Source organism: Scyliorhinus canicula, chromosome 9 (assembly GCF_902713615.1).
Source record: "Scyliorhinus canicula chromosome 9, sScyCan1.1, whole genome shotgun sequence".
Taxonomy (NCBI): Eukaryota; Metazoa; Chordata; class Chondrichthyes; order Carcharhiniformes; family Scyliorhinidae; genus Scyliorhinus; species Scyliorhinus canicula.
The window spans coordinates 14,045,796-14,061,896 of record NC_052154.1 but is presented as its reverse complement, the minus strand read 5'-3'; the positions used below and the strand labels follow the sequence as shown (position 1 = coordinate 14,061,896).

The 16,101-nt window shown below is 47.8% G+C and overlaps 1 protein-coding gene and 1 long non-coding RNA gene across 5 annotated transcripts in view; one reads left to right on the top strand and one right to left on the bottom strand.

Annotated features, from left to right (window-relative positions):
- mafa (v-maf avian musculoaponeurotic fibrosarcoma oncogene homolog a (paralog a)) overlaps positions 1-16,101 on the bottom strand; it is a 393,941-nt gene that overhangs the window by 97,413 nt on the left and 280,427 nt on the right. The gene's annotated exons all lie outside the window — the stretch shown is intronic.
- Positions 3,167-16,101, top strand: part of LOC119971104 — a 118,526-nt gene continuing 105,591 nt past the window's right edge. Inside the window, exon 1 of the long non-coding RNA XR_005461743.1 lies at positions 3,167-3,274. This is a non-coding gene — a long non-coding RNA (uncharacterized LOC119971104). The remainder of the gene's footprint in view (positions 3,275-16,101) is intronic.

Sequence of the window (16,101 nt, the reverse complement as noted above, 5' to 3'; positions counted from 1 at the left end):
GTAATGCTGTGCCCGAATCAGAAATGTGCATTCTATTAAATGATCTAATGACAAACTGTTACTCCTGCACTTGCCCGCATGAGCCATGCGTGGGATTGGTGGCACAGGCAGAAAATCCCGCAACAATTGGGCAACGCCATTCTCGCTGGAGAGATCGCATTTCCCCATTTTCCCCGCTCCTCGCCCATGGCGTGAACCTTACTTTAATAGATTTACATCAATTTAAATCTTATTTATGCCCTCCCGCCTCTCCCGCCACATGATTTTCCCCCCCCCTCACTAAATAGCCATATCTCGCCAACAGGTTTGGTCAGACGAGAAGCAGTCGAGGGGATTTCTCCAGGAATGCAGAGGTAAGCAAAACCCCCAGGAGGAGAGGGACATGCCTCTCCGGCATGGCATCAACCCTGAAGTGTCAACCTGTACCAGGGGCTGTGCTAGGGTGGGCCCGAGTGAGGTGGGGGGGGGAGTGCGCGGGCACTGAGGGTGGGGGAAGTGTAGGCAATAGTCCCGCGGTGTTGATGAAGGGGATGGAATGCCAGCGATGAATGTCAGGGGATTATGCTGGCGAGGATTGTTGGGTTTGGGGTGGTTTAATGCTGGCGAAGATGGTTAGTGGGTGGGGTGGCGGGGGGGTGGAATTCTGGCGAGGAATGTCAATGTGGAGGGGAGGCGAGGAGGACCCCTGATATCGCTGTGGTGGGGGCTGGCGCTGTTAGGTTGCACTACCGACTGCACTGTAGTCCTTTAAAGCCCTTTAAACATGGCACCCCAATCTCTGTGGAACCTGTCGCCAACTCTTCACAGTATTCATAGAATTTACAGTGCAGAAGGAGGCTATTCGGCCCATCGAGTTTGCACTGGCTCTTGGAAAGAGCACCCTATTTAGGCCCACATCTCCCCTTAACCCAGTAACCCCAGCTAACCTTTTTTTTGGACACTAAGGGCAATTTAGCATGGCCAATCCACCTAACCTGTACATCTTTGGACTGTGGGAGGAAACCGGAGCACCCAGAGGAAACCCAGGCACACACGGGGAAAACGTGCAGACTCTGCACAGACATGACCCAAGTCGGGAATCGAACCGGGACCCTGGAATGTGAAGCAACTGTATTAACCACTGTGCTGCCGTGCTACCCAAACACAGACTCTGAGAGGCCAGTCCCTCCAGAGTGATGGCATAAACTCCACCCACTTGTTTCTTTTTCTCTAAGGGACAACTATTATGTGTAACTGGAGAGTTGGACACCAGGGGAGGAATTCTCCGACCCCCCGAAGGGTCGAGGAATTGTCTGGGGCCGGCGTAAATCCGGCCCCCGCCGTGGCCGGATTTCTCCGCCAGCCGGGAATCGGCGTGAGCGGGAATCGCGCCCCGCCGCTCAGCATGCCCCCCGCGGCGATTCTCCGGCCCGCGATGGGCCGAAGTCCCGCCGCTGTCAGGCCTCTCCCGCCGACGTGGTTTAAACCACCTCTGTGCCGGCGGGATTGGCGGCGCGAGCGGGCCCTCGGAGTCCTGGGGGTGGGGCGCGGGGTGATCGGACCCCGGGGGTGCCTCCACGGTGGCCTAGCCCGCATTCGGGGCCCACCGATTGGCCGGCGGGCCAGTGCATTGGGGGCACTCTTTCTCTTCTACCGCCACCACGGCCTCCACCATGGCGGAGGCGGAAGAGACTCCCTCCACTGCGCATGCGCTGGTGGTGACGTCAGCAGCCGCTGACGCTCCGGCGCATGGGTGGACTCACGCCGACCGGCGAAGGCCTTTCGGCCAGCCCCGACGCCGGGCGGCTTGGCGCCAAAGGCCGTTGGCACCAATTTTGACGCCAGCCGGCGGAGCAGAGGCCACTCCGGCGCGGGCCTAGCCCCTAAAGGTGCGGAGAATTCCGCACCTTTGGGGAGGCCCAACGCCGGAGTGGTTGGCGCCACTCCGCTATGCCGGGACCCCCCACCCCACCGGGTAGGGGAGAATTTTTCCCCAGTTTTCAGTGTCAGACTGACACTTTGCCAAATTCTGCTAAGATTCCACCCTGGGTCTCCGTCAGTGTCACTAATTCAAGAACTCTATGTCACTGCTTCTAATACATCAGCTCCTTGCCATTGTTGCACAATGAATTATTCACATATCAGCTCCGGGGCAGCTGCTATTACACCAGCACTACTCTTGTGGTGTCCTCAGCTTGTGCACTGCTGGTGCACCAATGCTATTTTCAGTCTGTGCACTGGTGATACACCAGGACTGATGTCGTCACTTTGTCACTAGTTGTATACTAACACTGTTTTCAGCTTGTGCACTGGCGATACACCAGAGCTGTCACTGTGTCACAATGGTAGTGTTACATCAGGTCAGCCTCTTGAACCTGGTGCACAACTAGCACAGTGACTTTGAAGGGCAGCTTGTGGCGCAGTGGTTAGCATTGCTGCCTACAACGCTGAGGACCTGGATTCGATCCCGGCCCTGGGTCACTGTCCGTGTGGAGTTTGCACATTCTCCCCGTGTCTGCGTGGGTTTCACCTCCACAACCCAAAGATGTGCAGGTTAGGTGGATTGGCCACGCTAAATTGCCCCTTATTTTTAAAAAAGCACAGTGACTTTGTTAGTTCATGCCCAAGCAGTACGCCAGTACTGATGCCAACTCTGTGCATAGATAAGCAAGCCTTTGAGGAAGCGGCTTTGCGTGAATATATTACAATATGAGCCTTCCACTTCAGACAAAGAATCCAAGTGCCGCATGATTCTGATCAGCTCTTTAAAGAGGTGTCTGCCACATGGGCATTTTTCAATGATTATAAATGACTACAAAAATAAGTGGCTTTAACATTCTGTGGGAGAGATTGTCTCTTTTGTTTCTTGAACTTTTGTTTCAGCACTGATTGCCAATGACATCATTGGGGTTAATGGTTTGGAATGAAAGACTGTGACAGTGTGGTCAGGGGGAGGCAGAACGAGCACAAATAGAGATGTCGTTCTCAATCTGGGGCACTTCAATAATTACGCCAATCCAACTATCTGTCAGAATGTAACTTCCTCCAGATGCCCAGTCCCAGTTATTCACTTTCTCCTCCATAATGATGCTGTCACAATTCACCACTTAACTGCATCTAAAATAAAGCAACAGCAACAGGATAGAACAAAACCCCAAGGCACCAAAGCTAATCCTAAAGCGTCGCAACCTGATTCTCTGCAAGCGTTTGTTTTTTTAAAATGGGTCTTTAATGGTGAATCTGCCTTTTGAACAGACCTGTCAACGCTCCTGTGCTGGGGAAGGAGAATCATCAGGTGAGGGCTGTGGGTTTGTAATTCGTTTTCCTCTTGTATAATCCTGCTAATGCAAAGAAGGCTGACAGGTACGCATTCTCATTTATTTGCTGTTTTAAAATCAATTTTATTCGAAGCAGCATAATTTTGAGCAAGAGTTGGTGGCAGGCAAACTTAATTTCCAAAGGTTAGCAAAGGGAAATCAAATCCTCAAAGCACAGAGGGTTAAGAAATTCAGAAGGCCGATGGAGTTCATTGCCATTCCAGTGACTGTCCCAGCGATGGTTTGTAGCAATGACATTTTACTTCACCTATCATGCAGCATTGACAATGCTTCAGTACACCTGCCTGGTTCCCCTCCCCATCTCTACTCTCGGAGGTGGAACCCAGCAACAGGAGGAAGCTGCTTGCGTCCCTCCTGTCATATAGATCATGGCACCTGAACTCCAATGATCTGTCTTTGACCCATATCCCTCGATAACAAACCTAACAGAAGAAAAATCTATCGTTCTCGGTCTTCAAAGATTCAATTGGTCCTCAGCATTCACAGACTTTTTTTTGGGGGGGGGGGGGGGGGGGGGGGGTCAGAATTCCAGATTTTCACTCCCTTTTGTGGAAATGAGTGTTTCCTGCTTGCATTCCTGGACGGCGTAGCTTTAATTTTAAGATAGTGCCCCGATAAGACCCACCAGAGGAAATACTTACACACACATACACACATGCAAAGTGATAAGTGTGTTCTCACTCACGTACATTAGATGTATAATGTGCAGGAGCTTCCATTTGCTGTGCAGGCGGTGAACAGTACTTGCAGCCCACCCGACCACAATCACAATCCAGCAATATCTACACATTGTTTGACTCAATAGCCATCATTCTCATCAGTTAATGGCCTACCTTGCCTTTCCTGTGACTATTTTCAGGGACAAAAAGCATTGCATTTTGACATCAATAGCAGGCTCTATTAAATTCAATGTGCATTGACGAGGCCTGCAAAATGGTTATTGTTGACGCCGATGTTCTCATTTCAAAGGGAAAAATGGGCTGGGAAGAGTTAATCCCTGTATTGGCATAAATCTATACTTGAGATCCGGCCAAATGCCTCTTGGATGACATTAATGTATGTTTCTGTTGGCACAGCGACCTTGTTTTTGTGCAATGATTGGAATCTCACATATATGTGACACACCGTGAATAGTGAGCACCACAGAACAGATGTACTCTGGTAGCAAATTTGACAGGATTATAAAATAGTCAGATCACTCCTCAAAATATTTAAAGAGACTATGATGGAATGATCAGGACAACTAAAACTTACTCCTGATATGAATCCTAGCTCGGAAGAGGATCCAGTCCACTTCAGATACAACATCAACCTGTAATTAAAAGGGCCTTTAATGTAGTAACAAGTCCCCAAAATCGTTCCGCATATTTGTTTTTCTTGAAAATTATTTTTTCCAGTTGAGGGGCAATTTAGCGTGGCCAATTCACCTACCCTGCACATGTTTTTGGGTTGTGAGGGGTGAGACCCACGCAGGCACAGGGGGAATATGCAAACTCTACACAGACAGTGACCCAGGGCTGGGATTGAACACGGGTCCTCTGTGCTAACCACTACGCCACCATGCTGCCCTCCACATATTTGTAACTTTCAATAGATTTTGTGGCCTCAATATTGGCCCCAGCCTCTTGCCCCTACATTGAACCATAAAATCGTAGAATCGCACAGTACAGAAGAGGCCCTTTGGCTCATCGAGCCTGCCCCAATTAAAAAAAAAACCTCCAATTGACACAAATCCTATTTCCAAGGCCTTTGTCCATAGCCTTTAGCCTTGAATGCTGTGACATTTTAAGTTCTCATCCAAGTACTTTTTAAAGATTGTTGATGTTTCCTGCCTCAACTACCCTCCCAGGCAGTGCATTCCAGACTCCCACCACCCTCCGGGTGAAAAAGGCTTTTCTCAAATCCTCTCTAAACCTCCTGCCTTTCACCTTAAAATTATGCCCCATTCTTATTGACCCTTAAACTAAGGAGAGCAGCGGCTTTCTATCCACCCGGTCCATTCCTCTTATCATCTTAAACGCCTCAATCAGGTCCCCTCTCAGCCTTCTCTGCTCCGAAGAAAACAGGATAGTTTTGAGAATGATGTTAGGGGTGGGGGTTTGTAAATATAAATGAACATGAAACTTGGAGAAGCGGGACACTTCAAGAAGATCTTTAAATCAGACTATCATAGCACAATTGGAATCTTGATTTCAAGTCGCCAATTGCCATACAAATTTCTCAAAGATCAGGAAAGCCCAACAGCGAAAAGGTGTTCTTTGTCTTCAACGCAAACCTACAAATCAAACACATTGGTGAAACAGTAATGTGTGCTCTTCATTTAAAGAGAAAAGAGGTTGGGTTAACTAGGAGACTAAAGACAGGATTTTCCAGCCCCGACTCTGGCAGACATCATCGTGGGCAGGACTGGAAAGACTTGGAGAGCCACGAAAAGACAACGGCTCTCGAGTTTTCATGTCCTGCTCGGGATGATGCCTGTCAGTGTTGGGCCAGAAAATAATCATCTTTATTCGTGGCACAAGTAGGTTTACATTAACACTGCAATGAAGTTTCTGTGAAAACCCCCCCAGTCGTCACCTGTTCAGGTACACAGCGGGAGAATTCAGAATGCCAAAATTACCTAACAGAACGTCTTTCGGGACATGTGGGAGGAAACCGGAGCACCCGGACGAAATCCATGCAGACACGGGGAGAACGTGCAGACTCCGCACAGACAGTGACCCAAGCTGGGAATCGAACCTGGGGCCCTGGCGCTGTGAGGCAGCAGTGCTAGCCACTGTGCCACCGTGTTGCCATAACTTAGCCGAAATACAGTACCTCTAATCTTCACCACTGTTTCTTTCAAACTGACGACAAGTCATGGGACACATCACATGTAGTAATGATTGACTGTAGTTTCAGATATGTATCGTTAAAGGAGCGTGCAAATTGTATCACAACAGGAGAGGGATGGTAACGTTTACAGCACTCCTTGTGGGCCAAGCGAAGTAGGTGTGCTCCTCAGGGCACCAAGCAAATACCATGCGCCACTGCTGCTTCAGGTTCTCATCTACCCTTCCCTATGCCAGTCCTATCTTGCTTGCTGAAGTGGAATTCATGTAGATGTATTCTTCTCGCACACAGCTATTTGTATTTTGCGTGTGCGTCAATGTTGAATATCTGTGCTTTAAAAAATTTGCAAATTGACACATTCATGATGATGGTGTTTTAAATGAGATGGTGTGTTTAATAGCTGCTGCTTTGAGTGGGTGCAGTAATGCAGGAAGAGGATTACTGTAATTAAGGCAATTGTTCACTCTTGGGATATGTCTAGCTGAGGGTGCATTAACAAAACAATTTAGGGGGTGATACCAGATGGTTTCAGGAGGCTATGAAGTGGGACGAGCATTAACCACCACCCTGGACATCCATCAATTAGAGGTCCAGGGGGCAAGTTATTTGGACAGGGTTTCACTGGTGGGAAGGGAGGAACGTAGAGCTGGTAGGCAGCAGAGGCCCGGCTCTCTCCTGTGAGACATGGGAGGCCTTGTAAGGCCTCTAAATAGGCTGAATCCTCAATTTTAATCATAACCGCTTGTTTCTTAACAAGTTATGCTGAGCCAATATTTTTTTTCTTTATTCTTTCATGGGGTCTGAGTGTACGTGACAAGGCCAGCATTTGTGTTCCATCCCTAATAACAGTGGTTAACAGCGCCAGGGACCCGGGTTCGATTCCCGCTTGGGTCACTGTCTGTGCAGTCTGCACTTTCTCCCCCTGTCTGCCTGGGTTCCCTCCAGGTGCTCTAGCTTCCTCCCACAAGTCCCAAAAGACGTGCTTGTTCGGTGAATTGGACATTCTGAATTCTCCCTCTGTGTACCCGAACAGGCGCCGGAGCGTGGCGACTAGGGGCTTTTCACAGTAACTTCATTGCAGTGTGAATGTAAGCCTACTTGTGACACTAATAAAGATTATAGATTACATTATTATCAACCTTTGAGTGGCTTGCTAGGCCATTTCAGAGGGCGGTTAAGAGTCAACCACATTGCTGTGCATCTGGAGTCACATGGAGGCCAGATCGGGGAAGGACGGCTGATTTTCTTCACGGAAGGACATTGGTAAGCGAGATAAGTTTTTACGATAATCAGTGATCGTTCTCATGGTAGCCGTCATTGTTGTCAAGCAAGTTAAACCAGTGTCCTAGAGTCTCTGGTCGAGTGACACCGTCCACTGTGCCACCATCTACCCAGACTGACCACAAAGTGCCTCAGAGATTCAAATCCAATGTGCAGGAGCGAGGTAATAAAGTTGACGAGGTGATTCTAACTGAGTAGGGTGAGTTATCTCGTAATTTTCCAGATTGTGGCAATCAGAGTACAATTAAAGGCACCACAGAGGAGAGACAGAGAAAGTTATAATTGTAACACCTGTAGCTTGGAGTAAAATAAAGAAAGGAAGACAGTGCGCTTGCCATTCGCACCCTCAGGACAGACCAAGGTACTTCACAACCAAGGATTTTCTTTTTCAAATGTTACAAATCCAGGGGAAGAGTGATATTGTTCAGGAAACGTCGCTAAAAATAGGACTGTGGTTCATTTCAATGAGTCCTAATTTCTAAATGTTCGTGGAGCAAATTCATTAAAGCAGCAAGTGATTCTATCAGCAAGAGTTGTATAAATAACAAAGACCTAAACAGAAGATAATTCTTGTTGTTAAAACACTGAGCAGGAAGCACTTAAAGGGTGGGTAACTCCTGGAATGAGTGCCATGGGAATTTAATTATTTAGCCCTATTCAAGGTAATTATTTTTTTCGCTAATCAATTAGTTTTCAAGCTCCTCTCACCCACTCGGCATTTCAGTAGAATCTTGTACGTCACCTACTTCAAACAGCTGAACAGTGCAGCGGGCGGAATGGGATGCTATTGGGTTCCATTTTCAAGCTGATCACGAGCTGGAGACTTTATTGATGTTTGCTGAGTCTTGACTAGGTTTTTTCTCTGCCTGCTCCGGGGCCATATCTATGAATAAGTAATTAATGCCCATATAACATTGCTTGAGTTGCCTCCCTCCCTTCTAAGTACGACACATCCAATTCCGGCCTCTTGTGCATCCTGATTTTCACCACTTCACTATCAGGGGTTGTACCTTAATCTGCCTAGCTCCTAATCCCTGGAATTCTCTCACTGAACCACTCGGCCTCTCTACCTCCCTTCCTCCCTTTAAGACAGTCCCTAAAACCTACCTCTGCGACCAAGGTCTCCTAATATGGTTCAGTGTCAAATTTGTGATTGGTGACTTGGCTATGAAGTACGTAAGGCTTTATATTCAAGGTGCCAGTTGGTGTGTCAGTCATGGCTCAGTGGGTTTCTGAGTCAGATGGTTATGGCTGGGCCTTTTCAACCCATCACTGGCGAGTATGGTTGCGAGCGGGTTGGGAACATTTGGAGAGCTGAAGGGCTCTCCAAATTCTCCCGCCTGCCCACGACGATGCCGGATGGTGGTGAGGCTAGACAGTCTTGCCCTATGGGTTCAATTCCCGCTCCAGAACCCGAGTACAGTTATCTCAGCTGACACTCCAGTACAGTTCTGAGGGAGTGCTGCACTGTGGGATGAGCTGTCCTTCAAATTGGACATTAAACTGAGGGCTAGCACCCTCAGGTGCACAGAAATGATCCCATGGAAGAACAGCAGGGAAGTAATGCCTGGAATCCTGACCAATAATTGTCTCTTAAACAACATAACTCTAAAACAGGTCATCTTATCATCAGCACATTATTGTTTGTGGGAGCTTGCTGTGTACAAATTGACTGCCGTGTTTTCTACATTACAACAGTGACTACACTTTAAAAGTACTCTGAAGCACTTTGAGATGTCTAGTGGCCGCAAAGGCATTCTGGTTTTGAAAAATATATTAATCTTTCCTTCAGTTAGTTTTCTCTTTAAATAACATGCCGTTCATAAAATTGACTGAGATGCTTTTTCGGGTGTGATCTACCCGAATGGGGATAGAGTCCCGTAGCGTGCGCGATTATCTGGGTGTTTCCCTGTGCTCAGAGCGCCAAGAAACATCAAGCTCTCGAATGCCCGCCCGGGTAGATTGGGGGCCTCAGCGGGGAACGCACGGCAGAGTCCGCACTTAGCCCATTCCCTGCATTGAGGAGCTCCGGGATCCGAACACAACAGTGCATGGAGAGATCAGGGCGCCATCGAACTCTCGAGCCCCTGATGCAACCTCCGCACCCCCTCCAGCCCCAACTCATGTTTAAGAGGGTCATCAACCCCACCCCTCCACACAAACCCCCCCCCCCGCAAACCCGATCCCCGCCATGCAAAAAATGCCAGTCACCCAAGCCGGGACTCGAAGCTGAGACCCTGGAGATGTGAAGCAACAGTGCTAACAACTATGCTACTGTGCTGCCCCTTTCACTCTAATATGCAGCTTTGCCAGAAAGCGATCCCGCCCAAAAAGTTGGGATTCACATGGTGACGTTTCGCGAGATCGTGTTCGATCTCGCAAGGCGTGGCGAGCTTGGTAGATCCTGGAAGTAGGATCTCCCGGCATCTACCGGCCGCGTAGCACTGCCTTTAGGGCGCAACTGGTAGATATTGCCCTTCATCTCTTAATTTCTCATAGATCATCCAGAATTATGGGCCCAAAAATTCCTTGCGTATACTTCAGCAGAAAGAAAGACTTGCATTTATATAGCACCTTTCACAATCGTAGCATGTCCCAAAGTGATTTACAGCCAATGAAGTATTTTTTGAAGTGTCACCACTGTTGTAATATAAAAAACTCGGCAGCCAATTTGCACACAGTAAACTCCCACAAACATGTGATAGTAGCCAGATAATTTATTTTAGATGTTGGTTGGGGAAAAACATTGCCCAACATGGGAGAGGTAACTCCACTACCCTTCTTTGAAAGAGTGGATGGGATCATTTACTTGAGTGGGCCTTGGCTTACTTTCTCCTCCAAAAAGAAGGCACCTCCAACAGTGCAGCACTCTGTCGGTCCTCAACTGGTGTGCCAGCCTATAGTTTGTGGTCAGTTCCTTGCAATGGCACTTGCCCCAGAGCCTTCTGATTCGGAGGTGAGAGAACTGAGCCATCTCATATTGAGAAAAAGGGTGCACAGATTTTTTCGGAATGATCCACGGAAATTCTTTCCCTGGTGGGGGAATCCCAGGACAATCTTAAATCGGCACATCAGGAGTGCATTCAAGAAATCAGTGATTCTGCTTGCAGACCTGGAATAGTAATTTGGTTTCTCTCCAGAGGTGCTGTCAGACTTGCTGAGTGTTTCCAACATGTTCTGTTTTTATGTGAAAACAGGAAGCACATTTTCACGCACGTGGTGATAAAAATTCCACTTCCCCAAAAGACTGCGGTTGCTGGGGGGGCAATTGAAATTTTCAAGACTGTTATTGATATATTTTGCTTGGGTAAGGGTATCAGGGGGATATGGACCAAAGCTGGTGGAGATGGAGTTGATGGGGGGAGTACAATAAATGGAGTCAAGATATATATCAGCCACGGTCGAATTGGATGGTGGAGCAGACTGGAGGGGGTGAATGGCCTTTTGCTGTTCCGATATTCCCTTTGGTGGTCTGAGTTCCACGGGGCAAGTCACAGGACAATGACCTCTGTACATTAGGAAACCACTAACACTGCTCATGTCATGTCTCGGATCTATTACAAATTGTTTCCATGCTTGTGTGTATGAGTGAGTGTAAGTGCCCTTCTAACCTACTGACTCTTTGTAAAAGTGTCTTTTGTCACCCCAAGTGGCTTCATAAGAAATCCCATTTCCTCCGCTGATAATCTTTGAATCTACTTTCAAATGTTTCTGTTGAAATGCATCTGTTACACATGAAGCCCATTCGGAATTAGTGATGTGGCTCCTTCACTGACCTGATGTGAACTATTGTGAACCGCACGATGTATTACTCCAGGGGCCGGAGACATAGAAACTGCACAATATAATTCCACATTATAACTTTCATGTGGAAAGATATCAGCTGAAATGAAAATAGAGTTTCCACTGGCAGGACTTCAGAGTGATGGTATGGCACTACATTGATTTTTTTTTTCAGCTAAAAATACACATTAAAATGAATCCTTTTCTTCAGTTTCTCAAGTGTTATAAATAGACTGTTATGGCCAGCAGCGTGATTTTAAGTATCTCCATTTGTGAGTTTAACCATGACCCAGGCGTGTCTGTGACTTGTGAGTTATCAGCTCGGTCTCACTAGTGGAAATATTTACACTGTTGCCTACAAATTGACCTCTGTTTAACTATTAGCCTCCCACTGGAGACCATGCATCAGTTCTTATTTTTTTCAAGTTATTGCCCTCTTGGTCCCTCAATTGCTCCGTTGTTCAGTTCACCATCTGGTCCAGAGATGCTTGGTTGAGGGGTCGCCACCTCAGTTACTGATCCGTGCCCGTTGATTGACCTCAAGCGGGGAGGTGGCAGAGGATGTTCCCCAGTAACTGCGGCCAGCAGGCAGGAGGGAAAAAGTATCGACCAGAATATCCATTCTTGATCACGTTCCAGTAACTTCAGCGAAAATGGGTCCAGATCAGGCTAAGCTGAGATGCCCCCCCCCCAATCTTTGAACGGTCTGAAGATGCTCAAGGGTAAAAATTGGGCTTGACAGTAAATGAAACAGGCATGAGCCACCCGATAAATATCCCATCCGGGCAGGTAACAGGTGGTCCATGAGACAACATTACGATTCATGCTGTCACCCAATTAGAATTTCTATCACTTGCTGTCTGCTTTCACTGTCACTTCCATGTCATTACCTGTGCAGACCATACCCGAGGACAAAAACAATTCTGTTACTGAAGTAACATTTGCGTCACACATGTGCCAGGCAATAACGATCTTCAACAAAAGAGAATCTAACCATCTTCCCTTGACATTCAATGGCATCACCATTATAGAATCCCCCATTATCAACATTCTGGGGCTTACCATTGACCAGATACTTAACTAGACTAGCCATATGAATACCGTGGCTTCAAGTGCAGGTCAGAGACTAGGAAGTTTGCAGTGAGCAACTTACCTCCTGACTCCCCTAAACCTGACCATCATCTGCAAGGCACAATCAGTAGTGTGATGGAATACTCTCTACTTGTCATCGAAACTAGGAGCAGGAATAAGCCATTCAGCCCTTCGAGCCTGCTGTACCATTCAGTATGATCATGGCTGATCCTCAATTTCAATATCTGGTTGAGTGTAGCGCCAACAGCAACCAAGAAGCTTGACAGCATCTAGAACAAAGCAGCCCACCAGATTAGAACCCCACCCAATACCTTAAACATATGGAGTTTGTATCATATACAAGATGCACAGCAGGAACTCAACAAGCCTCCTTTCACAGCACCTTCCCAACCTGCAACCTCTGCCACCTAAAAGGATTGGAGCAGCAGGCACATGGAAATGACCTGAAAGTTCCCTTCCAAATGATACACCACATTAATTTGGAACTATAACTATGATCTAACCAAATTGTAACTGAGTCTTGTGTCGAGCATGTTTAGCCGGGTGCTTCCTGACGCTCGCACTGCTGAGAAAGACAACGCTATTGAACGGGGCTCTGTTGCAATCCGGGGCCTCAGCGGGGAACGCCCTCCTGAGGCCACACAGTCCCATTTCCTGCACTGAGGAGCTCCGTTTGCCAGAACTCATTGCAGGAGGAGATTGGGACACCATTTTTAAATGGCACCCCAATCTCTTGAACCCCCCAACTCACCTTTGGGGAGGTCTTCGGGCACCCTCCCACACCCCACCTCACATGGCTAGGGCAACCCCAGGTCTGATCCCTGGTACAATGCCTGCCTGGTACCATCAGTCTGGCAGTGACACTGCCAGCCTAGTGCCACCTGGGCACATTGACAGTGCCAGGCTGGTGGTGCCAGGGTGCTCAGGTGGCACCAGAGTGCCAAGGTGCCACCTTGCCTCGAGGCCAATCACCCAAGGGTTGATCCCCCCTCCAAGTGCTGTTCTGCCTGGTCCCCGTTTGTGGGGACGAGCACTGATTGGCACTTGTCTAGGGTCTTCGAGGTGAAGGGGTTAGATCCCAATACCCCTGGTAGACCAGGCGAGCTGCATATCAGAGTGAGACTAGCGACTCGCTCTAATATGCAGATTTGCCAAATACGTGGGCGGGATCCAGGTCGCCACGACTCACGAGATCCTGTTAGATCTTGCAAGGTGTGGCGAGGTGGGTAAATCCGGGATGAGGCCAACCCCATACATCTGCCAGCTGCGTTGTGCCACCGTTCGGGCGTGACGCGGCCGTTAGATCGGGCCGTATATCACTGCCCCTTCACTGTGGCTGAATCAAAATCCTGGAACTCCTTCCCTCACAGCATTGTGAGTGGACCGATACCAAATGGGCTCCTGTAGTTCAAGGAAGCAACTCACCACCACCTTCACAGGGTCAGTTCGAGATGGGCAATAAATGCCGACCTTGCAAGTGACTCTCACATCCCATGAACAAATTTTTTAAAAGGCACCACCCCTATTGTTACAATTATTTAGGGATGGCGGCGCCGTGGTTATGTTACTGGGCTGGCAATCCAGAGTTACGTGAGTTCAAACCCCTAGATGTTAGACAATTAAAATTCAGTTTTTAAAAAAAGGAGAGAACAAAAGCTGGTATCGCCGAGCCAGGCCACAAAGTTGTCGATTTTCCGAAAAACCTCAACTAGTCCCATATAGATTTTCCGCTTGGAAACATTCCTACCTTACCTGTTCTGATCTACACTCAGAAGAAGGCCTTGTAATCCAGTCATTTTAACTCTGAGAGCCCAAAGGTGGAGAATAAATTCAAAGTTTTCTTACAACAGTGTTGCTCATTGTTGAGGGCCACATTGAGAAGCAGCGCCCTGTTCAAAGGTCACTCTTACTCATACTCCTGAAAAACTTTCCTCAAGAACAGGAGAGTGCACAGGGTTACATCCCACCTATGGCAACATACTATCTCCGAGCAAATCAGAATGTCTGCCATGGGTCACAGATGCAACTGACCCAGGGCTGTAAAAGAGCATCTTTTGTACTGCAGTCTGTGACATGTGGGAGAACGCCCTGACATAAACCTCAGCTGATATCAAGCTCGGCCATGAATATCCTTATTTACACCTCGTCCTCGCAATCTTGAGCTCAAAATCCTGACCATCCTTGCCCCATCCTATCTCTATAACCCCCTTCAGCCCTGCAACCCTTCGCAATCTCTGCATTCCCCCATTTCCGGCCTTATGTCTACCTCTGATTCCTTTCTGCCCCTCCACTGGTAGCCATGCCTCCAGCTACCTCAGCTGAAAAGCTCTGGAAGTCCCTTCCCAAAACTCTCCGCCTCTCATCTGCTTTGCCCAAGTTTTGGTCAGCTCTCTCAATTTTTTCTTCCGTGAATCAGTATCAAATTTAGTCTGATGATATTCCTTTAGAGCAACGGTTGAAAATGAAAACAAAAATAGCTTATTATCACAAGTAAGCTTCAAATGAAGTTACTGTGGAAATCCCCTAGTCGCCACATTCCGGCGCCTGTTCGGGGAGGCTGGCATGGATGCTGCAGGCCTGCCTTGGTCTGCTTTAAAAGCTAGCTAGTTAGCCCTGTGCTAACTAGGCCCCAGCCCCTGGGATGATGGGATGGTTCAATACATTAAATACAAGTTCCTAGAGGACAACGAAGCCAGTCTTCATGTGAACTGGCTGCTCTCCGGGGCTCATTATTCCACGCATGCATAGACTGGTCATGAATATCTGGTAACAGCAAATGGACAAAGTGCTGAAGTCACGATATGACACTGGCTAATGTACTACTGCTGCCAGAATGGTACATTTACTGGTGCCAGAAAGGCTGCCAGCTGTCTGAAAGATCCAGTTTAAAAAATAGGCCTTCTACAGAAGCTGCTTACTTTCAACTTGGCTCGATGGTTTCTCTCACCCCCGCGGTTCTGGATTCACACTCCATTGTCAGAAATGCTATCTTCCAGGTGAGATGTTTAACCCCAAGGCCCTGATTGATTGCCTATTCACGTGGATGGTACCCACTAAATGTCATGGGAAGTTCTCCTGGTGTCCTGGCCAATCTTGGAAAATGAGGTGCGAATGCCACACTTGAAGTCAAGAGTATCGAAGACCTACGCCTGAATATTTGACCATGAATGGTATCCACACCAGAAAACTGAAGGCCACATTTCATAAACGTTTACAGCACAGTTGGCCATTTGACCCATTGTGCTTGTGTCAACTCTTTGTCAGAGTCATCCCATTTTTGCCATTCCCTGAATTTTTCCCAACATTCTGCAATTATCCCTCTTCAAGTATATGTCCAACTGCAGTTTGAATGTTCCTCTGGAATGTGATTCCATCATCCACCACCCTGTCAGGCAGTACACTTCTGATTAATCCAGTTGGGTAACAGTAATAACCTGTTCTGGATCTCCTCAGTGTGAAGAAATTGTTTCTCATTTATCTTATACTCTGGTTATCAACCCACTTGCCAACCTTGCTGTTCCAAGGAGAACACTCTGAGCTTCTCCAATCTCTCCACCTAACCAAACCCTGGTCTCCTCCTGGTAAACTGTGACTCTCTACTCTGCCCAGAGTCTTGACATCCTTCCTAAAGTGCGGTGCCCACAATTGTCTGCGATACTCACGATATGACACTGGCTAATGTACTACTGCTGCCAGAATGGTACATTTACTGGCGCCAGAAAGGCTGCCAGCTGTCTGAAAGATCCAGTTTAAACTTGGCTCGATGGTTTCTCTCACCCCCGCGGTTCTGGATTCA